The 24980-nt window shown below is 50.7% G+C and overlaps 1 protein-coding gene and 1 pseudogene across 1 annotated transcript in view; one reads left to right on the forward strand and one right to left on the reverse strand.

Moving 5' to 3' along the window:
- Window positions 1-24980, forward strand: part of MYO1D (myosin ID) — a 273970-nt gene that overhangs the window by 235202 nt on the left and 13788 nt on the right. The gene's annotated exons all lie outside the window — the stretch shown is intronic.
- The window catches only part of LOC114233812 (coiled-coil domain-containing protein 28A-like), a 28351-nt pseudogene continuing 4195 nt past the window's right edge, over window positions 825-24980 (reverse strand).

Here is a 24980-nt window from a genome sequence, read left to right on the forward strand (position 1 = left end):
TTTCAAAATCAAATAGCGGAACCTGGCTGGTGTGGCTCTGTGGTTGAGCGTGGACCTATGAACCAGGTTGTCCAGGTTTGATTCCTGGTCAGGGCACATGCCTGGGTTGTGGGGCTTGACCCCCAATAGGGGGCATGCAGGAGGCAGCCAATCAATGATTCTCTCTTATCATTGATGTTTCATCTCTCTCTTCCTCTCCTTTCCTCTCTGAAATCAATATATATCTTTTTTTTTTTAATCAAACGGGGAAAGTTTGTAATGAAAAGATAAATAAACAACATGCTTCTGCTACTGCTTTGGACATTATTGACCTTTGACTATAAGGGATGATGGTTTATTTAGCTTCCTTTAGTCTCTCCCTCCCTCCCAATTATTGTTAGTTTTTTCATTATTGATGATTTACTGGTTACTTTAAAAAAAATCACTTTATTAAAAATAGCAAATTTCACAAATACTAATATAACACATTGATAACGCTGGCCATTGGAAAACACATCAGTGTGTGTACTGATTGTCCAACGTAAACAGAAGCTGGGCTGCCGCCCAAAGCATCTTCAACGTGGGATCCGTAGCGGAAGAAGTTAGGTGAGCTCAGGAAGGATAAACCCCAGGCCGTCCACAGCACTGAGCACCGCGAATAACCCAGACGGCAACAGTAACCTCTGCATCACGGTTCCTGACGAAGCCTTCGACAAGGGCCAGGCCTCCGGTGATGGCGAGTGACGGCGAGGCACACGTACTGAAAGCAGCACGTGAAAACAGCCATTGCGTTTGCGCTGAATGACTTTCACTCCCCGTCGTGGGAGATGACTCTGCCCCTGGGTTCAGCTGGGAAAGTCAAGAATGCTGCTTTTCTTCAAACCACAGGGAAGCAACTGCATTTCATTCCAGCTGCTAGAAGTATTGGGAGCATCTTGTGCACCTGCCAGACGGAGTTTTTGCCCGGATGGGTTCCGTTCTTCTAGACCCGACGGAAGCCTAGCCAGACGAGCGGCACTGGCTGTTTCCCTCGCATCCTCAGGAAGTCCCTCTGGCTCCCCACAGAGCTCCAGGTTCAAGCGAGCTCGTTCCTCCTGCTTTCCCCGAGCACGCTCCATCTGCTCGGTGGAAGGTTCCCTTCCGATGCTTGAAGTTTTCCAGAGTGGAAACCATCCGGAAGGCCAGCAGCCCCGCCCCCTCCGGCCCCGCGGGCATCAGTGCGGTCGGAATGCTGAGCACCTTTTCCGTCTCCACCCCGAGGCTTCGAGGCTCCGTCTTTTCTCTCGTCACTCCTTTTAGCTTTGGTCGCTGTGGAGTTGACTGTGATGCTGGATTTGAAACGCCTGTGTTTTGACTCACTGGAATGGCCTTTTGGGGGGCATTAACAACCTGCGTAGAGTGGGCACTGAAAGACTTAGGACTCCCTCCTCCTCACCTTCCACTCCTCCATTAAGTTCCTTATTGCACCAGGCCAGCTTCTTATCCCCATCGGTCCTCTTCCTCAACCTGCCATGCTTCCCTAACCTTCCCCTCCCCCCCGCAGCCTCCGAAGCAGCTTGAGCCGGAGTCACATCCCGGACTCCATGCCACCACAGGTCCCTTTATTTACCTACTATCAGTTACTTTTCCAACGCAAGATACTGCATCATCAGATCTAAGGTGCCCTCTATTTTAAGATACCCCATTATTTTATATTCCACTAAGGGAAATACACTGCCAATTATATTATTAGGGTATCATCAAGAGTAAGGAGCACCCTAGCTGGTTTGGCTCAGTGGGTAGAGCGTTAGCCTGCAGACTGAAGGGTCCCGGGTTCGATTCCAGTCAAGGGCACATGCCCGGATTGCGGGCTCGATCCCCAGAAGGGGCCTGCAGGAGGCAGCCAGTCAATGATTCTCTCTCATCATGGATGTTTCCATCTCTCTCTCTCTCTCTCTCTCTCTGAAATCAATAAAAATATATTTTTTGAAAAAAGAGTAAGGAGCATCCCAGTTTCAAAGATATTAAATGATTTTTTAAAATGTGAGCTTTAGAATCAGTGAAATAAAAAAAAGAAAATTTCATGCCCCATCAACTTCAGATGCCATCTCGTAAGTCACCCCCAAGTGGAATAGATATACGTGCCCCTTCTTGAACTTTTCCCAGCTCTAGCTTTTTTTTTTTTACATTGTTAATATTTACATTGTTTTATACTTTGATGATTGACTCTAAATCGAAACCAGTAACTAGCGTTTCTGTTACTGTAATGTTATAACCGGCCAGTATGGGAGGATCACATTTTCTTCTCTTTGGATGCATTGTTTTCTCTGGGGACCCCTTTGAGGGCCATATGACCTCTGCTGCAAGTACGCAGCTCTTCCATGATGGCACAAAAGCATCCAGAGACAATATGTAAATAAATGGATGTGGCTGCGTTCCAATAAAACTTTATTTACAAAAGCAGGCAGTAAGCCAGATTCAGGCCTTAGTTTCCCATCCCCTGGTCCAGAAGAATAAATTCTGACCCTCATATCTTAGAATACAATCAAGATTTCAATTTGAAAGCTTTTGAATAATCTAAATTTTAAGTGACTGTGGACATGCATGGGTCACACAAGATCATTTAAACACCTGAAAATCTAAAATTCTTGAGGTGCGGTTAATAGGGATTATCTCAGGACCCCAGGAGGAAACCGGGCTGCTAAGTTGCACCCGTGTGCGTCTCTCCATTCCTTGGGTAAATCAGCTAAGACAGAACAGAGAAATGTCTTTCATGCGGCCGCACATTTCTGGGTCAAAGGTGGCCTTTCAACCTCAAAAATAGAATCCTTCCCAACCTCCACTTCCTGCTGACAAGAAGTGTGACCACCCCCTTCGATTTCTAACTATGAAAGGATGCAATTCATGGGACTTTTTTCCAAACCACCAAAATGAAACCCTGAGCAATGAAGCTTCAAGGAGTCGGTAACAATTGCTGGAATGCTGCCAATGTTTAAGGGTGTCAAGTGGAAAAGTCTACAGATCAGACCCAGATCCGATTCCAAGGAACAGTTCAAACTTGAGGATGAAATACATACTGCCTAATATTTTCTTATTCATGCTCTCGTTTTTTCCCCACCTTACATGTGATTCTGAGAATAGTAATTCTAGTGTGGTTCTAATAAATACGCATTCCCTTTAGAACAAGCCGTTTGAAAATCAAGGAAATGCAGTCAGCACATAAGCCTCATCACTCATTTAACCCAAACAGCCATATTAATGGGTCATTTTAATATCTAAACCAATAAGAATCCACTCACTTTATCCAGCTGTAATACTAAAGGCCCCTTCCGAGTTGTAACTGATCTTCTTTTGTTTTCCCTCATCCAGAGATGACTGGCGATTTCTCGCTGGCTCGCTTTCTTCTAGACCTAGGAACTAACAGAATCAGAGTCTGTAGCCCTGGGACCCGTAACTCTTTCCTGCTCCCTGGTCTCTCACTATGTTCTGCCTCATGACTTTGAGTACCGTCACTCTCCTCAGGAATAGAGTTAAGTGTGAGAAAGAAATGTGTCCTTCTCCCGCAGATTGCTACAGTCTTGTTTCTGTAGGGAAGACACTCTGAGATCTTCAAAGATATTACCTAATTGTTCCTGTGTTTTCTATCAGTCCTCCTATATAATAAAAGGGTAATATGCAAATAGACCAAATGGCAGAACAACTGAACAACCAAAGCGTAATATGCTAATGATATGCTAGGGCTGCTCAACCGCTCGCTATGATGTGCACTGACCACCAGGGGGCAGATACTCTGACCGGTAGGTTAGCTTGCTGCTGGGGTCTGGCCAATCAGGGCTGAGCAAGATGAGCTGGACATTCCCTGGAGCCCTCCCACAGTCCCTTCCCGGCCTGATCGTGCACTGGTGGAGTTACTCACGCTGGCCTGCACCCTCTCACAATCCGAGACCCCTCGGGGGATGTCGGAGAGCTGGTTTCAGCCCAATCTTGCAGGCCACTCCCCTTGGGAGGGTGCCAGGTGCAGGGTTCATGGCTGGTGGGTGCTGCTGCAGCAGCACAAGCCTCTCCCAGTCAGGACTGGTTGGGCATGATCCCATGGCAAACACAGTGGGGCCAGGATGAGCAGGAGTGGCAGGTAGGAGCTGCAGGCAGCGTTGCACTGCGGGTTTCAGCCCAATCCCTGCAGGTCACCCAGAGGGACCCCACCTGTGCACGAATTCATGCATCAGGCCTCTAGTATTATATAAGTGCAAGCTATTGTTTCTCTTCAGAGAGACTAAAACATTTTTTCAATCTTCACCCAAGGATATGTTTTATTGGTTTTAGACAGGTAGGAAAGAGGGGAGAAAGAGAGACGGAAACATCGATTGGCTTTCTCTCATATGCTCCCCAACCGAGGCTTGAACCCCCAGCCTACGCTTGTGCCCTGACCAGAAATTGAACCCGAAATCTTTTTGGTGTACAGGACAATGCTCCAACCAACTGAGCTGCCAGGCCGGGGCTGAAATCTTTATTTCAAAAAGTATGTTTTTCAATTATTCGCTTAATTATTTTAATATATGCTTTGCAACAAATGCTATGTGCTGGGTCAGAGTTTAAAGTGAAAACTTAATCAGCAATCATACTTAAATGAGCAAAAGAGGCTGTATTTCCAATTTTGTGCTTTAAAAGGACCTTTTTGTGTAGGCTACAAGTGTGATCTTGTTTTCCCAAAAGTATACCCTTCTAACGCTGCTTATGGATTGAACTCCAAATTTAATTAAGACAGAAAAGAACCTTTAACGGAAGGAGCATCTGTGCTCCGTTCAGGGGGCAAACCCCCCACCCAACACACACACACACACACACACACACACACACACTGTGTAAAATTCTCAGGCGCGCACTCCATGTCTCCTGTTACTTTGCAAAGACTAACGTAGCCCAAGTGGCCACTGGATACAGCTGTACGGGCTTAGCTGCATGATTTTCATTTTTCTGGAGAACAAAACCTTTGTGTGCTCACTTTCCACTCTCTCAGGCCCCCGGACTGGCAGGGTGACACCTGCTGTTCCCTGCTGAGTGACGTGCAGCAGCTGGGGGGCGGGGGTGAGAGTTAACCATATTTCACTCACTCCACTCCATTTCTTCTTATGCCCCCTTCCCCCCCCCCCCGGCTGGTTGAACAAGACCAAAACGTGTGCCCACATCCACGGAGGAGCCGAGGAGAGAAAGGAGGGAGGATTTAGTCAGGAGTGAAAACACATCCCAAAAATGAGGAGTTAAGATTAGCCCTGGCGTTTGTTAGTGGAGCATCCGCGGAAACGCCCCCCACCCTCTTCAGCTGTTGCCCTCACCCGTGGCCGCAGATTATCTCCGGACGCCCTGGCGAGCTTTGATATCACACCAGTTAAGCATTTAAACCTTCCCTGCCAAGCAGTCCTCCCCGAGAAATAGGCTCTTCCCTGCTTACGCCAGCCCTGTGTTACCTTGCCCAGGGATGGTCGTCTTTAAAAAAAAAAAGAAATTAAGTATTGGCCGTTGTTTTTTTCCTAATTATGAAAATAACGATTGCATGCTCATGGGGAAATTTTAGAAAACATAGAAAAGTCAAAAGAAAAAAATTAAAATCCCCTGGAACTTTGTCATGCAGAAGTAAGTGCCCCTCCTAGTTTGGTATCTGTGACGTGATGGTTTTCTCCTCGAATGTAACACACACCTGCATGCTGTCCTTTAAAAAGTAGGTTTGTTGACCCTGGCCGGTGTGGTTAAGTGGTTAGAACGTCAGTCCATGCGCCGAAGGGTTGTAGGTTCGATTCTCAGCCAAGGGCATGTACCTGGGTTGCAGGTTCCACTAGGGCCCGTGTGGGAGGCAACCAAGCAGTGTCTCTCTCTCACATCCGTGTTTCTCTTTCTCTCTCCCCGCCTCCCTCGCGCTTTCTCTGGAAAAGCAATGAAAAAAAAAAATCCTCTGGTGAGGATTAACTAACTTAATTAACTTAAAAATGTTTGTCATAAAGATAAGTTTAAAAACATTCTTAAATCAAAAAAAAATGTTTGTTGGACATTTTGGTAGTTTTTAAATTTTTTATTATAATTTGTGCCGTGATGAGCATCCTGTGATCCATCTTTGTTGGCGCTTCCGATTACTTCTTTCGGATGAACTCCGAATGGGGGTGGTGGGTGGCGGGGGGGGCGGGGAGCGAGGTGTAGCGCACAGAAAAGCGGTTGTGAAAGCCAGGGTAGCAGGAAGCGTGGCTCGTGGAGACCTGAGATCACTGGAGGGGCAGGAGGCAGGAAGCCGGGGAGGGGCAGGAACCGGAGAGGGGAGCAGATCACAGAGGCGCCAGCAAGCATTTGGATTCTCTCTCTCTCTCTCTCTCTCTCTCTCTCTCTCTCTCTCTCTCTCTCTCACACTCTCTCACTCACACACACACACACACACACACACACACAGACCGGATTTATAACTTACATATTTGCCTTTTACTAAGGTCATTCTGGTTCAGCTTGAAGAGTTGGGGGGCGGGGGGCGGGGATACCAGAGGACGCTGTTAGCAGCCATTGAGGGGAGATGCGATGGAGAGGGAGGTGGCAGTGGGGATGAAAGGATGGAGAGATTTACAAGTAAAATCACAGGACTTACTGATGGATGCCGCATCTCAGGAGAGGAAAGGCCGCGTCAGGGAGGACCTGCAGGCTTCTGGCTGAGGGGGGGCTGGACAGCACCCCCAGCTGCCTCCCAGCCAAGTGGAGATGTGCCGGGTGGTTTGGGGTTCGAGTGGACTGGAGATACGGATTTGGGAGTTACCAGCATGTAGAAAGTATGGAGGTGGAAGGAAGAGGAAGGGACAAGAAGATGATTAAAAAGTAGGAAGACAAGCCCTGGCTGGTTTGCTCAGTGGTTACAGCCTCGGCCTGCAGAACGAAGGGTCTCCGGTTCAATTCCCAGTCAAGGGCACAAACCTCGGTTGCAGGTTCCATCCCCGCTCCCAGTTGGGGCACGTGCAATTGGGGTACATGCAGGAGACAACCATCGATGCGTGTCTCCCCCCCCACCCCCACCCGACCCGACCCTCTACTCTCTCTAAAAAAAAAAAAATCAGTAGAATAAGTATCCTCAGGTGAGGTTTAAAAAACAAAGTAGGAAGACAGAACATGCTGTACCACAGAGCGTGTTCTACGGCCACCAGGGAGGTCCAGGAACAAAAACCAAGGCAAATCGCCGCCGCCGATGGACTGAACTCAGTGCCGTAGAAAACCCGGGGAAGCCGGGTGCAGTAACGAGGTCTGGCCTCTTAAAGCGGATATGTCTCATTCATTTTGTAACCACCCAGCAAGGTCACCTTCGTGTAGATAAAGCTGCATGGGATCCTTCAGCCAACACGGGGAACGGAGAGCCTCGGCTCTCCTGCAGCAAAACGGGCGCATCACTCTCTAGGCACTCCTAACACCTGCGTCAGGTTTTCAGTGAGACTGTCTACCTTAGTGGTCGGCAAACTGCAGCTCTCAAGCCACATGCGGCTCTTTGGCCCCCTTGAGTGTGGCTCTTCCACAAAATACCACGGCCTGGGTGAGTCTATTTTGAACAAGTGGCGTTAGAAGAAGTTGAAGTTTAAAAAATTTGGCTCTCAAAAGAAATTTCAATCGTTGTACTGTTGATATTTGGCTCTGTTGACTAATGAGTTTGCCGACCACTGGTCTACCTGATACTGGCTCTCATCAACTTTTAAGATTCCCCACGTATGCTTCTCAGATTAATCCGGATGCCCCACTTAGGGGAACCTCTTGGAAGGCCATAGGTCACCATAAGATGCTGGCACGACACAGTTTCACCTGCCACAGTCTCTTGATTTCTGAATTCGTGTCACGGCGTAGGCGCCATCTGTCACAGATGTGAGCTTGTGAGGAGGCTCAAAAAAAGGCAGATCCTATCTGGTTGGGAGATGGAGGTCAGAGGAGTCGCAAAAGGATGTGCATTTTTATCATTCCTTTGTCTCTGGCTTCTCCCCGCTCACCACGGGCGTGGCCAGTGGCATCCTCAGTCCCCACATCAGAACCAGAGGGGTGCATTCCAGGACCTGAGCTGTCCTCCTCCCGCAGGAGCCCGTGGATCAGCTGCTTGGTACTGTGGTTTGCAGCCAGATAACGACACAGCCATTAAGATCGAGTTTCTGCTGAAAGGGCAGTGGCCTCTGAGACAGGACCATTGTGCGATTCCCGTTGAGACATGAATTGTTGCTGCTCGGTAAACAAATTATGAAAAACATCGGGCGCTTCGTCCTTCGGAAGCTTCCCTGTTGCCTCTTCACGTTCCAGCGTTATTGTCTGTGTATATTTGGACTTCGCTTTCCTGGCTGATCATGCCTGTCAGGTGTTGGGGTGATCTAGCCAGACCGTCTCTGAACGCCCTCCCGGCGCTCCTCGCCATGGGGCCCAGGGCCTTGCTGTGCGAGCAGTGCAGCGGTGGGTCCTGCTGAGCCAGGCTTCCAGGCTTAGGAAACTGAGGACGAATGTTTCTAAGTGCTGAGCTGGTCCCCGCCCTTCGTTGTTGTTGTTTTGATTTGTGTTGTTGTTGGTTTGGTTTGGTTTTGTTTTTAAGGAAAAACAGTGGCCTTTGTAGAGTCTTTTTCCAACAACATTCTTATTTGCCCTCCTCAAGGTCGTTCAGCGTTGCAGAGTAAGCTTACTGTCTGATCAGAACTCTTTCAGATGAAATGATCCGTTTAACCTTTTGCACTCGGATGTCGAGTGTGACGGTTATTGAATGTATCAATAATTTGAAATATAAAAAAATCCAAATAAATAAGTTTGTATGAAAAGAAACTCCAGTTTTTTATTCTACTGCCGTGCTTTGTAAAATCTGGGGTATTTAAAAAATTAAATCCCGAGTAGAATAAAGGACTCGAGAAAAAAGCAAGCGAGTGCAAAGGGTTAAACCCAAAACTGAATGTCCTGGAAGGAACTCAGAGTTGTAGGACCCTGGAGACTTACGCGCTAGAACCAAGGACTTGATCATAATCAAGACCCTCCCGCCCCTCCACTTCCCCCAGCCCCGCTCTCTTTCTCCGCTCCCCTAACCCTGGCCTTCTCCAGGCTCTGCACTGGGAAAATCGGCCACGGGCTGCTCCGGGCTTGCATTGTGCCAGCACAGCAACCTGGAGGGAGAGAAGAACCTTTCATACTTCAGAATAGATGAATCCCAAGGACAAGCTCTGATTAGCTCACATGCCCTCCATCCAGGCTAACGCTCGAAGGCCAGGGAGCAGGGTCCAGATGCCGTGCCCGTCCCTGAGGGTGGGAGTGTGGCCCCGTGATGGGCAGCAGGGCCCGTGGTTGGAGTGGGGTGGGTCCGCTCTCCAAAGGGACTGACCGCAGAGCACTGAAGGGGGCAGGCAACCACCAACATAGACTGTGCTCGGTATCAAGGTGTTCTCTCTTGAACGATCGCTCTCCTTATTATCCCAGCGTATCCTTATGGGTCACAACAAATTATATTCTTGGAATTAGACTAACAGGCTGTATTTTTTCTACCCTTCCTCCCTGTAATTTTGTTCCTATTTCCTTATGCTGTACATTGTATTTTGAGATATCATTGTTAGAGTTTTAAAGGTGCCTTCACATAATCTCATTTAATTCTCACCATCATCTGAGTCATGTTATTGTAGTGAACTTATTTTACAGATGGACGAAAATAGACGGGCTCTGTGGCTTCCCCAAGGCCACAGAGACAGCCTAGCTGGGGACACCACGAACGCAGATCCTCGCTCCTTTGCCAGTTCCTCTGGGTGTCGCCGCCTTAGATATCTGTCACCTGTGTGTGTAGTTTTGGCCTTGGTTTGGGCGTCGTTCTTTGTTTCTCCCTGGAGAACCGAGGCTGTGCCGTCTGCTCTCACTGCCAACCCCCGTGACCCTGCCTCCGTGCTGTGGGTACTGTGAGCGTCCGTCAGTGATGCCGACCCGTCGTGAATGCAGGGTTTGGGACGAGGTTGCTCGAGGTGGATGCAGCGGGCGCCCCTGGGAAGACTGTGTGGTCCCCGCCTTGGTTTCAGGTTGGAAGTCCGCACAAGGCCTCGCCCGCCGTGAGCCGCCTTGTCTCTGGAGCGCCCCTTGGAACGCTGCCAAGGCTGCGAAGCGCGTCCTTCTCTTGCTCGTCTCGCTGGGGGGTTTCCCACCTCCTGGGCCCCTTTTCCAGCTCCTTTTCCATCGGAGAGCCCAGAGAAACACGTTAGCGTCCTGAGCCTGAGGCCATGCTGCAAGCAACAGGCAGCACCCCAGCACCCTGTCCTGGCCACATCCATGCAGCGCACCTCGCAGTTCAAGGTCCCTACGTTCCTCTTTATAAAAGTAAGGCATACACCCAAGAAGATAACATGGATTCCTCAGAAAGGGTTCTCGTACCCTTCCTCGGGGAGCAGCTTCTTCAAGCTGTAAAACAGGTCCTTCCCCGTCCCTGGGTCTGGCGGGCGTGCCCCTCGCCCCCCTGTCCAGGCCGCTCGCCCCTCGCTAAGCGACTGCTTACCTTCTGCTGCTCCCCACCGCTGTCTCCACTGTGCGTCCGCGATGCCTCCGGGACCCGCCCTGACTGAGCTGGGGGAGCTTGTTTCATGGTTCTTTTCCTCATTTCTCGAGTGAGTACCTGTTCCGATGCACCACGAGTTACTGTCAGAGGTGGCCCAGCACTGCAAAGCTAGATAAGAACCGTTAATGATTCCAATCCAGGAGGGGTGTGTGTGTGTGTGTGTGTGTGTGTTCAGAAGTTCGTACTCGCCGAACCTGCTGAATATAGTAATGGGAGCTGTTTGCTCTTCTCTCTTATTAGTCCTACCATCGAATGCTTGTTGGAACCGAATCGCAAGTCTCATCAAAGGGCACACGTACCTGTCTGCGTTCGCTCCCCGTGGCTTCTGTAACAAATCCCCATAAACTTGGTGGCAGGGACCACAGAAATTTTTCTCCGTTCTGAAGGCCAGCAGTCCAAAGTCAGTATCCCTGATTCCGTTTTGGCCCCAGGTCCAAGGGTTGGCAGGACGGTGCTCCTTCTGGAGGCTCCAGGGGAGAGGGTGCTCCGCGTCGCCTCGAGCTTCTGGGGGCTGCCAGCACTCCTTGGCTGGTAGCCACATCACGCCAGTCTCTGCCCCTGTGATCACATTGCCTTCTCTTCTGTCTGTGTCAGATCCCCTCCGCCTCTCTCTTAAAGGACGCCTCTGGTTGCATCTGTGGTCCACTTGGACCCTCCGGGATCATCTCCCCGTCGCACAAGCCTGTGCAGTGACATCCACAGCGTCCCTTTTTTTTTGCCATATCAGGTTCCAGGAATTCGGATGTGGATATCTTTTGTGGGGCCATTATTCAGCCTACCACACTAGCCCTCCCCGTAATTCCCACACACCTGCCCCCACGTTCTAGGTCAGGGTTGGTTCCTCTCCCTGTCAACTTCCTGAATCTGAGGAGACATTGGCTGCACTTGTGATTTCTACCTTCTGGCTTCCTGCCACCTGCAGTGGCAACAGGGTCCGTGGTGTCTTACCACCAGCCCTCCAGCGAGCAGAGGAGGTCCGACCCTCTGATCAGGCCACCACTTCCGCAAACCATTGGCCCGGTGGGACAGGAGAGGCGCGAGCCTTACGCGGGGTCGATCCCGAGTATACCAATTCCATTGCTGCAAGAATCAAGCGGTGCTGCTTTGGTTTAGCTCTGACTAGGGCAGGAATCGCCTTGCCTTCTGCCTGTCTCCAGGATGTAAAATCCATGAGGACAGAGAGCAGGTCTTTGGCGTAGAGTCCGCTGTGCCTGGCAGTGTCTCTCTCCATGGACTCGACACACAGTTACCAACCATCTCTGTGCACACCCCCCTGGGACAGCCGCACGGACCCTCCCTCCTGTGGTCGGCCACCACCAGCCCGTCGTCCTGCCAGCCTCCAGGGTGGGTTGGGCAGCACCAGGCACAGCCTCAGGTGCCTCTGGGCAAAGAGGTGAATCCTGTGCCAAATACGGTGTTGCAGTTATAAGAGGCCTGTGTTGTTATCCTACACACCATGGACGCCACTGCTGGAACGACCCCTTGATGGTGAGGCCGGGGAGAGACGCCCATTGTGAAGAGAATGAGAAGTGGTTGCAGAGAGACCAGCGGAGGGGCTGCGTGGCGCTGCTGATAATTGCCGCTCTTGGCATTCGTTCCTATCTGCTCACAGCAGAAGGTGGGGTGTGGGGTGAAGGGACATTAGTGGAAACGGCATGTGATTGAAAATTTCCTCTCGACTGTAAGAAGAGTTCTCTTGAAAGGAAAGGGAAAACAGTTCCAGATGGTCAATGGGAGCTTTTTCTTGGTTGGAAACCTATGCTTTCTCCTTGTCAAGAATAACTATGCCTTGAAAATAGGGGTCCAAACTTACCCACCCACAAAAAAAAAAAAAAAAAAGGCCGCTTCATGAAAAAGAATGACCAGGATACAGATGGACAGTCTCGGTGCTTTTCAGTGACCCAGCCAGAATTTTCCCTTGTCATTTATGTATGTATCTCAGACACAGACACCGTCTAGGAGTCCGCAGTGCCGCATTTTCATACCTACGTGCACAATTGAAGAGGATTCTTTTCAAACTCAGAAGTAACAAAGGACTTTGCTTGAATGGATTTTGTGATAAAATGGAAGGTTTGGAGATGATTCGAGGGACAAAGAGTTTGATACAGGAGGCAAAAACAAAACAAAACATGGAGAGAGTTCTTGGTGGGTCTGGAACATTATTCAACAAATATTTACAGAGCACCTACTATGTGCCGGGCCAGACACTGGGCTAGGAAACAGGGATGCAGTGGTGAATAAGACCCAGGCCCGACCCAGGAGTTTCCAGTCTAGGGGGGGACGGGGTGAGCAAGTAGGCGATTACAATCCAGGGGACAGTTAGCCTGCCTCGGGGGATCAGGAAAGGCTCCTGAAAGTAATGTCGCTGTTGAGACTCAAATGACAGACAGCAGTGGGTCTGGAAAAGGGACCAAGAGTCTTCCAGGTGGGAACAGCGTGCAAAAGGCCTGAAGATTAAAGCACCGTGGTAGGCGGGTGTATGCGGGTGAACCGAGAGACTTAACAGCTGAATGACCTAGAGCAGGGGTGGGGAACGTGTGGCCCGCGGGCCGTGTCAGGCCTGCAAAACCATTGGGTCTGGCCCTGCCAAGACCCAATTGGGTTGAGTTCATTAAACATTTGACCAAATAGAGCAGGCTAATTTTTTTTAAAATTGATAATTTTGTATGGCCCTCGAATGGTGTTATAAATATCCAAATGGCCCTGGGTAGAAATAAATTAATGAATTAATGAATGAATGAATGTTCCCCACCCCTGCCCTAGAGAGACAGGGAAGCGTGTGGAGGACAGAAAGGATGGCAGGGGAGCAGGAGGCGGCCTGGGGCCCCGTCCCGTCTTGCCCTGGCTGAGTAACTACCTCCTGTACCTTTCAGCCATTGTCACTGAAAGTAGGTCCCCAGCAGCCAGCAAGCCCCCTCATCCTCTCTGCTTTTTTCCCCCCCGGAGACAGAGGGCGGGCTCCTTACTCAAACTGGAGAACTAGGGGGAGGGCCTTCGGGAAGCTGTCAAGACCAGAGCCCACCACACTGTCTCTGAGAGTTCTGATAGCAGAACCTGGCGGTTCTGGGCCTGAGAAATGTGGGTCCTGGAAGTTGAAATAAGTCTGCCTTCCTAGCAGGGTTCTGGCTTCACCTCCAACCGGGAGCAGGCTCTCTGATGCACAGCTCCGAGGTTACACCTTAGATTCGGGGAGAGAGGGAAAAAAGTGCTTGAGATCACCTGAAAAAAATACAAGGAATTTTAGAAATTGCCTGACAAGAAATATCAAGTGCTACTGACTGGAAATCAAACCACGGCAGTTGCTTCCCACAGCTGCCGACCACGTGGTGAGGGCATTGGAACCAGCTAAAGTAAATGAGGCTAAAAATAGCCACGGATGTAGAACTCCTCAGGAGCGGGGTCCCTGAGTGAGGTGGCCACAGAAACCCACCTGGGGGACGAGGGGACCGGGGGGGGAGGGGGGGGTTGTTTTCCGGCCACTGGATCAGTGGTCAGACGGCTGTTGCCTGAGGGACCGAAGAAACAGCACCAGGAGCCTGCCGTTCCCCATTCATATTAATTGATTGAGCCTCGCGTGGTACCCATTTTACAGATGGTGAAAGGGAGGGAAAAAAAAAAAAGCATGTTGGCACCTGAACTCTTTCAGACTGAGAATTCCTAATCTCGCTATAATCTAAGTCCAATTGATTTCTCAAGGAAAAGAAAAGTAATTAGAAATGTGAAACTTCTTCATTGTTTCCGTCATGTGCCTGAGCCGGGTGGCGTGGGGAGTTTGTGACGCTCTGCTGAGAAGCAACCCTGTTTTTATTTTTTTTTTTTTTTATTTTTTTTTTTTTTAAATATATTTTATTGATTTTTTACAGAGAGGAAGAGAGAGGGATAGAGAGCCAGAAACATCGATGAGAGAGAAACATCGACCAGCTGCCTCCTGCACACCCCCTACTGGGGATGTGCCCGCAACCAAGGTACATGCCTTGACCGGAATCGAACCCGGGACCCTTGAGTCCGCAGGCCGACGCTCTATCCACTGAGCCAAACCGGTTTCGGCAGCAACCCTGTTTTTAGTTGTGAAACTGAGACGGGGACTTTCTCACCAAGAAGCAAAGTAAGTTGGCGACAGAAGGAAGCATGCCCCACCAAAGACAGAGGCAAAAGGGTGTTTTTTGTGTGCTTTTTTCATTATGGGAAATTCAAAAGGATATACATACACTCATTTAGCGCCGAAGAGATGTGCTTTTCCACACTTAGAAAAGCATCAACAACACGTTCACTGCATCTTCCCGGTAAGAAGAAGTCCACGTGTCCCTGGCGCGAGGAGCTCTGTAGTCACCGTCCTAATCGCACATGCTTACGACGCACTGGAGCGCCACGCACTCTGCTGACACAGCTCTTTGCTGTGGGGCCTGCTTTTTTTTTTTTTTTTTTTTTTTGATCTGCACAAAACCTGTGGGTGGCAGCTGTTACCATGTTTCACGACTGAGGAAACTGAGGCTCAGAGAGGTTTACTGCTTGCCGGGGGAGAAGTCAGGGTTGGCCCTAGCCGGTCTCCTCCAGAAGTGGCACTCTCGGGGCGACCCTGCCTCGGTGCCTCATTTCAACACAACGGACTACTTGGACTTATCGGACTGGTTTTTAGTCTTCTGCGCTTCCTGTGGGGAATGCTTCTGTTTCTCATTTGCATTTTGCTCTTTCGCTCTTGGTGGCCTTCGGTTCTTCTTCCCTTTCCCTTCCCCTCATAAACTAGATGAATGGACGCTGCGGCGGAAATCTGAAGTCGAGGTGAGAGTTTCGCTTCCCCCACGGGCTGCCTAAGTGATCTTGCACAGTTCACAGCCCCTTCGGGCCCAGTTCCTTATCTGTCAGAGAAGTTGTAGGACTAGAAGGAAGGTCCACTCCTGTGCTGAGTATCTTCCTCTCTCTCTGCCCTCCGTCCTCCCATCACTTTCCCTTCCTTCTCTTCCCGGCCACTAGCAGGCCCTCGGGCCCTCCCCCCGCCCCTCCCCCCCCCCCCCCCCCCCCCCCCCGTCGCTAAGCATTTTTCTCGTATGTAGGCAGGGATGTGGTAGGAGAGGGCACTGTTGACTGAGAAGCTGGGGGACAGGAAGATAGTGAGGAGAGGGACAGGCATGCACAGGCAGCCCAGGACCAACCTATGAACCAGGAGGTCACGGTCCAATTCCTGGTCGGGGCACGTGTCCAGGTTGCGGGCTCGATCCCCAGTGTGGGGTGTGCAGGAGGCAGCCAATCGATGATTCTCTCTCATCGTTGCTGTTTCTATCTCTCTCCCCCTCTCCCTTCCTCTCTGAAATATATTAATTTTTTTTTAATGCACAGGCAGAGCTGGCCTCAAAAGTGTAGCATAAATCGGTCTTGGCTTTGGGACCTCTTTCCCTGCTGGTTTTTCTTGGTCTCCCTGTCACCAGTGACCTCATATCACCCCTTAGTTTCAGACCCCCCACCCCCTTTGTACCAGGTCATCCCACCTGTCCCTCCCCATCCGGGCATCACATCTTACTGGCTCCGTCTCCCATTCCTTCGGGACTCCGCTGTGTGTTTGGAAACCGTGTGTCTCATCTTCCTATCACGTTCACCAGGCATCCCTTCCAAGCACTAGAATGTTTTAACTCCTCCGACCACAAACGGGGAACCCATCTTGGTCTAAGGCTTTCCAGGTTCAGCGGTTTCTGCGCATGGCCAGGAGATGACGCCAGGGCTCAGGGTGGGAGTCGGAGTGGGAGTGAGGGGGGGACCCCGTGACGATAATTTACTTGATACTTTTATCATTTTTAGTTAACTTTTCCTATAACCACACAACATCAACCTGTTTGCTCCTGGAGGACGTGTACGTTTGCTTAGACATGACTATTTGGAGGAAACTGAGGTTCGGAACATCCAGGTTGGCCGGTGAGGGTTCCATGGACCATGTCTCAGCAAATTGATCGTTTTCTCCAATCATTTGAAATTACTGGTTGTTAATTTCTCTAGTATCTGCGTGTAATATCCCTTAAGGCTCTGGGTACTGGATATAGGAGCAACGTCTGTGAGCCCCTGAAAACCCCTCCTCCTCCTCTCACTTCCCCCGCGTTCTTTCCAGCTTGCTCGTGATCGCGTGGGCATTTGGGGCTTGTATCACACACACAGTCAGCCTCTGAAGGAGGGCTGCTCTAAGGCTCCCTCTCAGAACACCCACCCATTTTAGGCTCCAGAAGAGATGTGCGTCGTTGGGCCTTCTCATCCCCATTTTGGGTGTGTTTCTAAGGAGTGGGTTGGTTGTCATGGTGTTAGAAGGACTTCTTCAGTGTCAGGGTGCACTAATACTAGAGGGAGGCACCGGCCATCTGTCCCTAAGGGAGAGGTGCTTGGGAAAGAAATGGGCGGGCTTCTAGCCAGGATGTGTTAGATGTCTCCCCGCGTGAAGCAGAACTCGGTCCCAGTTGTGGAATTCTAAGCTTCCCGGATTGAGGTTTGGTCTTTTCGGGAAACCTATGGGAAGAAAGTGCTTTGCTGATTGAAGGGGTTTGACTCCCTGCCCCCGTGTTCTCAGCATCTTCGTGCTCCCGTTCCCTGCTCGTCCCCCACCCCCTGCCTTTCCACCTACAAGGAAGATGAACTTGGAATACGGGCAGGGGAGAGTCTGGGTGCAGGACCAATAGCAGTTGGCATTTAGTATTTTTTTATTCCTAGTTGTTCTGTCCCTGGCTGTGGCGAGGCCTGGTTGAAAAGAATCCTTCCCTACCCTGGCATCCCAGACCACTGAGGACTGTCTAGATAGAGAGACCCAGTTCTTCGGGTCCGGAAACAGCAGTGCAGGCAGACACGGTACCCTCGGATTCCTGGGAATCCCACAGCTCTCCACAGCCGCTGAGAGCAGCACAGGCGAGAGCCAGCCCACACCACCCTGTCACACGCCTATTATTCATGCACAGGCCTCTGTGTTCTTAGCAATAGGACGCTGCAGACCCGGACGGGATGTGTCACAAAGGGAGGCTTCGCCTGTGGGATACATAGGCATGTGTGCGTGCCCACCTTCGGCTGTTCACTGCGTTTTCAGAAACTTCCCCCGCCACACCCCTTGGGCCTTGTTGGACTTCACAGCGAGGCGTCTGTGCTAATAGGATGCTGCTGGGCTCAGTCCCTATCGCATTCAGACAGCGACCTGGGGAAGGCCTCTCTGCAGGCTTGTGCGCAGTGGCCAGGCCATTCCCCGCCGAGGGTGTGTGTGGGGGGGGGGGGGGGGGGGGCACGCATCGGCTCAGCAGCTACAGATGAGTGAGAAGCGCAGTTTCACCAGCATTTCCCTGCTTGTGCTGGAGTACCATGCAGGTGATAATACCGCGGCGTTGGGCTTTAAGTACAAAAAGAAAAAAATGAAAAGGTGCACAGATTGATTTTCTTTTTCTGGAGCAGGAATCTGAGCAGGAAAATTGTCACAAGGGGCAGCCTCCTGCAGCAGGGTTCATGCAGCCTGTCTTCGGGGTTCCCACTAATCCTATCCCACATGTCTGTGGGGGTAGCCCCTCCCCCCCTTCCCTTTAACCATTTCTGGTTGATATACAGCCCTGGTTCTAAAAGAAACAAAGGCTAGTTCCCTGAATACGCCATGTCTTTATGTTTTTGTCTTAAACTAGTCAGATACCCTCAGCTGATCCGAATCCATATCCCCATTCTCCCCTCAACAACCCAGGGAGCTCATCAGTACGCCCAACCATCACCTTCTCCAGAAAGACGAACAGAAACAGCTGGAAGGAGGGAGGGCGGAGTGGGGCACTGTTAGCGATGCTGAAAAAAACGGGGTCTCCAAGGAGCCAGCCTTGCCCCTCGGTGGGCACGCGTGTGTTTGAGCACATTTTCCACCCGCAGCCCCCACCCCCCCTCGCAGCACCCCCGCGCCCGGCCGGTGCGGCGGAGGCATTTTAATGTCAGATGGAATCGCTAATGCCCGCGTTGCCATGGCGACCCCAGGAGCGGCAGAGCTAAAAGCGGCAGCCTCCGCCGGGCGCCGCCTCCCCCGCCGCAGCCCACCCTGAGCGGGTGCACGTTCTCTTTGTCTCGCTCGGTTCTCTCCACCCGCCCTCCTTTCCTTTGTCGCCCCGCCCCGGTTCCCAGGGCAGCGGCCCTTCCCGAGCTGCCCGAGGTCCAGGTGCCCGGAACCCCCGGCCAGAGGGCCCCAGCCCTGGGCGAGGATTCCCACACCTGCCAGCCTCAGAGAGGCCCCACCCACTTTGTCATTCTTGGGGCCCGGAATGCCTCCCTTGAAACCGACCTTTTAAAAAGAGGATGAAGAGAACAGGAGCTGTTCTTCCCTCACCTGGTGCTCCGCCCCGAGCTGCCCGTCTCTCTGGCTCGGTCACCTGGGCTGGAGGTGCTGCCCCAGCGGGACAGGGAGCTGTCAGTCCTGGACTCACCTCATCCGGGCGGCAGAGGGCCTCGCCCACAGCAGTGCCTCATCCAGATGGGATTGCTGCCCCAGACCCGAGTTCTCGGCGCCTCCGGGCCTTGAACTCTTTTCATGGGGGTGGGGGTGCTGTGTAAGCATATGTGCTGCTGTTAGCATTCACCATACCCGGGCAGTGACGGGTGCTGGGGCCACAATAATGACCCTCCCCCACCCGCACCCCACTCTGCAGCTTTGCCCTGGGCAGCCTAGCAGCTCTGGCGGCACTGGTTTAGAATGTTCTAGCTGATGCCCTCTTCCTTGGAAAAAGAAAAATGAAAAAGAAAGCAGGTTTGTGCCATTCCTATTAGCATGTCTATACAAAGGGGTACACGATGGTCTCACAAACGTAACATTTTCTAGACACCAAGTCTGTCTAGCACAGTTAGACATTTGGTTTCATGGTATATCTTAGAATGAACCTCTTCCATGTTCTGAAGTCCCACGCTTAATGTTTAAATGATAAAACACATCAACAGCCAGAAACCTTGGACCACTCTCGTGACGGTCATGAGCCAGTGGCTCTCCAGTCTCCTCTTCCATAAAAACCATAGTCCCATCGCTGTCGCTCTTATGTCGAAATGAGAGGTACGTCTTTAAGATGGATAAAGCCAAGGTTTTCGCTTTAGAGTCACACCCCCTCATGTTTAGGTGTGTGTGTGTGTGTGAGTGCACTGGATCTGCAGACCATGTTCACACAGGACAGCGTCTGGACTGATGCACGGGACGTGGGACTGGACTGCGTGGAGGGAAGGTACGTACCCTGCGCCTGTGGATAGCATACCAGGTGCGTTCACTACTCACTTTTAAAAGTAAAACGTGATATTCAGATGTAACATCACTTCCTCAGATGTAATATCACACACTCATTTCCAGCCAGTAAGAAAATGCTCCTCAGTTTCCCCAAGAGTAGAAGAGACTAGCGTAAGTCCCAGCTGAAATGCTGATGCTAACGCCCTGTAGGCTGGACAAAGGGGTTTTTTGCGTCAGCCCACTTCAGATGGCTTCCATACTGCTCATAGAACCTCTGTGCCAAAAAAAAAAAAAAAAAAAAAAAGCCTGCAGGTCCAGGTCCTTCCCGTGACAGTCATTTAAAACAAATACGTAACTGTCTAATCAGGGCACGAACCATTTTTCAGCCTTGCCCCGGCAGCAGTGACCTAAATATTACTCAGGGTGTCTGACTTCCAGCCCAGCGGAGCCCTGCATTTGGTTTGCTTTCCTGCTAATGAAGTCGAGCCCGTAATGCGAGGGCTCCGTGGCGATGGCTGAATCATTGGATGCTGTGAATCCCTTCTTTCGAGAAGGAAAGCAGGGGTGTCGAGTTATTAGGGGATTATTCACTTTTCAGTAGACTCGCCGCGCGCACAATCTAATTGGCTGTGCCGTTTTTAACTTAGGAGGTAAAAGGAGCAGAGACGGGAGGGTTGGTGGAAGTGGCCCAGCCCATTTATCCAGTTTTTATCAAGAGTGAATCTTTGGGAAATGTGACTCTCCCCTTCTCGAACCAAAGGTCTGTGGCGGCTGCCGCTGGCCCTCGGTCCCAGGTACCCCGGCAGGCAGTAAATAAGGCCTGTGTTAGAGAGACGCTGCCGCCTCGAAAGCTGTAAACACACACAGCGGGGAAATCTGCCCACCGAGATATCAGAGGCAATTAACTTTCTGCTAGACGGCGTCTGCACTCGAGGTCAAGACAGATTTATCAAGAAGCCACGTGGGGACACTTCACATAGAAATCTCTTAGGGGGCGGGGGGCAAGGGGGGAGAACAGGGAAATAAAGGTCCCTCTTGGGCTCTTAAGTCAAGTTCCTGATCTCGGAAGGAGGGGGAACCCTTTGTGGCAGGCAGGAGAGAACCCCCACTCATTTCCAGCCAGTAAGCACCAGCCTGAACCTGAACAACCCGTTTCTGGGAAACTTAAAATAAAAAGCGAGCCTCCGAGTGGACGGGAGCCCCACGGGTCCTCTGAGGTGTGTCCCCGCGGCGGCCGCATGCAGAGTGGCTCCTGTGATGTGGGATCCGGGGCGCACGGGGCCCGCCCGCCGCCACGGCTCCTCTCTCATTATGGGGCCAGAAATAGACGCCCGTCCCGGGAAAAGGGAAATCAGGCTGCGTGAAATGTTTCATCTGTTGGACTATTGTGCCGAGCTGCCTGACAAGATTACCGAGTGCTCGGTTCTGTGGCAGTGGCACTGAGTAAGAGTCTGGAAATTGATGCATTATGGCCTCACTTAAAATAGCAAATGCAGCATAGAAGCAGCAGAGCCACTGGAAGTGTGGAGAACATATTGATAGAAAGGCCTGCTTCGCCTCCATTATTACCAGCCTGAAAGTTGTGTATGGCGGGGTGGGGCGGGGGGGGAACCATTCCATTGAAAAGACTTCTGTACTGCGATGAGACAGGCAGGTTTTTTAGCTCACGTAACTGAGTGCTGCAAATATTCCTGCTCTCAAACAGGTGGTAGAAAGCGGGCAACTTGTTTCTTTTCATCTCGGGGTTCCGGGGTTGGTTTGTGAGATCGTCACTTCTGTTTTAACCTCTTTGAATTCCCCTCAGAACAAAAATCCCCAGGTACTTGCTACCTCATCAGATATTCTTCCCCGTGGGTTGCAGTTGCCTGAATGGGCAGCAAGGTTTCATGAGAGTGAGGTGGAAACATGCATAAAAGAACAGTGCCATCGGCCCCCAAGAAGAAAGCAGCACCCTTTGTCGGCTTAAATGGGATTTTCAGATGCCCCAAAACAAGGTCAAAGGGCCCTCTGGAATCCACAGGCCTTTTCGCCAGTATGGCCAAGGGAGGGAGTAGAGGTGTTTCTCCTTTTTTTAGAGAGAGAAAGGAAGGGAGAGAGGGAGGAGGAGAGAGAGAGAGACATCGATTTGTTGTTCCACTTATTTATGCATTCATTGGTTGATTCTGTATGTGCCCTGACTAGGGATCGAACCTGCAACCTTGTCGTATCAGGACAACTCTCTAACCAACTGAGCTACCCAGCCAGGGCTGAGTTCTTTCTTTCTTTCTTTAATATATTTTTATTGGTTTCAGAGAGGGGGAGAGAGAAACATCAACGATGAGAGAGAATCATTGATTGGTTGCCTCCTGCACACCCTCTACTAGGGATTGAGCCCACAACCCAGGCATGTGCCCTTGACCAGAATTGAACCTGGGACCCTTCAGTCTCAGGCCAACGCTCTATCCACTGAGCCAAACCGGCTAGGGCCCGAGTTGTTTCTTAAAGGATTACTTGAGGTCAAGCAAAGAGGCCCTGACCGGCAATGGCAAGGGGTCCTTTCAGTCCTATCACTTGTTTAACCAACATCTTAAACATGAGAGCCTCCTTCAGTAAAGCACTCTACTCCAGTGACAAACCCTGAATGGGCACTTGCTGAGAGCCAGGCACTGCTCTAGCTACTGTGCAGCGGTCTTCTTGAGCGCTCACCAGGACGCTCTGGGGGAGAGAGAGCCCTACCTCTGTTAATTAGCCCATTAGGGAAACCAAGCTTCTGTGGATGAAGTACTCACGCAGATCCATGCAGCTGGCCTTGGACCCTCGACTGCCTGGTTCCAGACTGCACGTTCTCCGCCATGCCCCATTGTCTCCTCCCTTGGTTAAGCCACATTCCGAGAAATGCAGAGAACCTGGAAGTCCCCGGCCCCCGTCTCGTCCCTGCTGCCACTGCCAGCTGGGATGGTATAGCCCGAGCTCTGGATGACGGCTCCGGGTCCGAGAGAGTCACTGTGTCCAGGCTCAGCAAGCAGTTCGCTGTGCTCGCAGCCCCTCAGTGGGGACTTGAACCACGCAGGAAACCATAATCTGTTGATTGTTTTTGGACACTGACCAGTTCCCAAATTCCTTCAAGTCGCCACAATTTTAGAGAATGTGAGCTTCTATTTGCAAAGCAAGGATTAGACCTCTCTCACCCTCCACTTTGTAATTTGCATCACCGCTCCTAGGAATACTGCTTTAAAAGTTTGGACATTTTAAGATACATATTGCTAGAAAGAATGGTGGGGAAAGTGTAAAACAACAGCAGAATAACATTGAATAAAAAATTAGAAATGTTGGGCCTGGCCGGCGTGGCTCAGTGGTTGAGCGTCGACCTATGAACCAGGAGGTCACAGTTGCAAGCTCGGACCCCAGTGTGGGGCGTGCAGGAGGCCTCAGCCAATCATGGATATGTCTATCTCTCTGTCCCTCTCCCTACCTCTCTGAAGTCAATAAACCAATGGGAGCCGAAACCGGTTTGGCTCAGTGGATAGAGCGTCGGTCTGCGGACTGAAAGGTCCCAGGTTCGATTCCGGTCAAGGGCATGTACATTGGTTGCGGGCACATCCCCAGTGGGGGGTGTGCAGGAGGCAGCTGGTCGATGTTTCTCTCTCATCGATGTTTCTAGCTCTCTATCCCTCTCCCTTCCTCTCTGTTAAAAATCAATAAAATATATTAAAAAAAATAAAAATAAAAAAAATAAACCAATGGGAAAATATCCTCAGGTGAGGATTAACAAAAATAAAAAATAATAGTGAAATAAAAATAATAACCTAGTAATTTAATTATAAGAACATTTTGATTAAAAGCATTTTAAACAAGGGTGTTAATGGTCACATATGACACATAGAAATTTTGTCTATTAAATCGAGGTCCGGATACTCTTCCTCATGCATTCTTTTGAGGACTCTCTTTTTAGTATCTGTGTCCCCAGTGTGTTCGTGTGCAGCTGTCAACCAGCTTAAATGTTCATTTCTCGGAAGGCGGGGCCTGGGATCCTGTTAGCTCCTCCATAGAGTGACCCAGGGCCACACATAAATACAAGCTCAAATGCTGCCGCTTTTTTTTTTTAATCCTCACCCAAGGACGTGCTTAGAGAGAGGAAGGGAGAGATAAGTAGATAGAGACACTCTGATGTTGCCTTCCATACCCTCCCTGACTGGGGATCAAATGGGGATCAAACACACGACCCAGATATGTGCCCTGGCCAGGATCTCACTGGCAACCTTTTGGTGCACAGGATGATACTCCACCAGCTGAGCCACTCCGGCTGCACTCAGATGCTTTTTTTAAAAATATATATATATTTTTAATTGATTTCAGAGAGGAAGGGAGAGGGAGAGAGAGAGAAAAACATCAACGATGAGAGAGAATCATTGATTGGCTGCCTCCTGCACGCCCCACACTGGGAATTGAGCCATAGGTCGACGCTCAACCACTGAGCCACACCAACCGGGCTCAGATGCTTCTAGATAATGATGAGATGCATAGGCAAATAGAGAACAGTGTTGCTGACAAACCACCAGAAATCATCTGTTCGCAAGACCACGTGGGTCCTGCTACATGTTCAGTCCGGTCTTATTTAGCACCTTCATTAACGACGCGAATAGAAAATAAACACCGATGTTCACAGATGGTGCTAACTTTGGAGGTGCTGTTCGCAGAAGTGTCAAGGGAGGAGAAATAGAAATGTAAGCAGGAAACAGCAAAGATGTGAGGGGGAAAAAAGGCTCAACATAGAAAAGGAGAAGAAGTCTCTCAAACACTTTTTGTGTGATAAAATAAACCCAAAGGCACTGGAGCAAAAAGCACGGAGGTGAGAAGTTAAAGGGAGAGACGGAAGGCGGAGCTGTGAGGAGAGGGGAGGTGTGGATGGCGGTCAGAGGGCAGAGGCCCCGTGGGGAAGGGGCCCAGCCCCCGGCCCGGTGCGCAGCCTGTCCACAGCTGCTGTCCATTTGTTGTGTGATAGGGGTTTGGTTTGGTTCGTGTTGTCTTGTTGCTTGTTTTTTGTCCTTTTCTCCTACTTGAGGTGGTGTTCTTTTAGTTTGGCTTTTGAAGGGCTTCATTATCCCCGGCGTAAAGCATTCATTTGGACATTTTGGGAGGGACAGAGGAATGTAGCCTTTAAAGCGTCCAGATTCCAAATATAAAAAGCTAAATGGAGCATTCTCACCACCTCGGTCTCTGATGTCGGCGGAGGGGGAAGAAATCAGAGAGCAGGCAGCAGTCCTGAGGCCATGAGGGCGAACCACCCCCCTCAGCCGC

Source organism: Eptesicus fuscus, chromosome 20, assembly GCF_027574615.1.
Source record: "Eptesicus fuscus isolate TK198812 chromosome 20, DD_ASM_mEF_20220401, whole genome shotgun sequence".
Taxonomy (NCBI): Eukaryota; Metazoa; Chordata; class Mammalia; order Chiroptera; family Vespertilionidae; genus Eptesicus; species Eptesicus fuscus.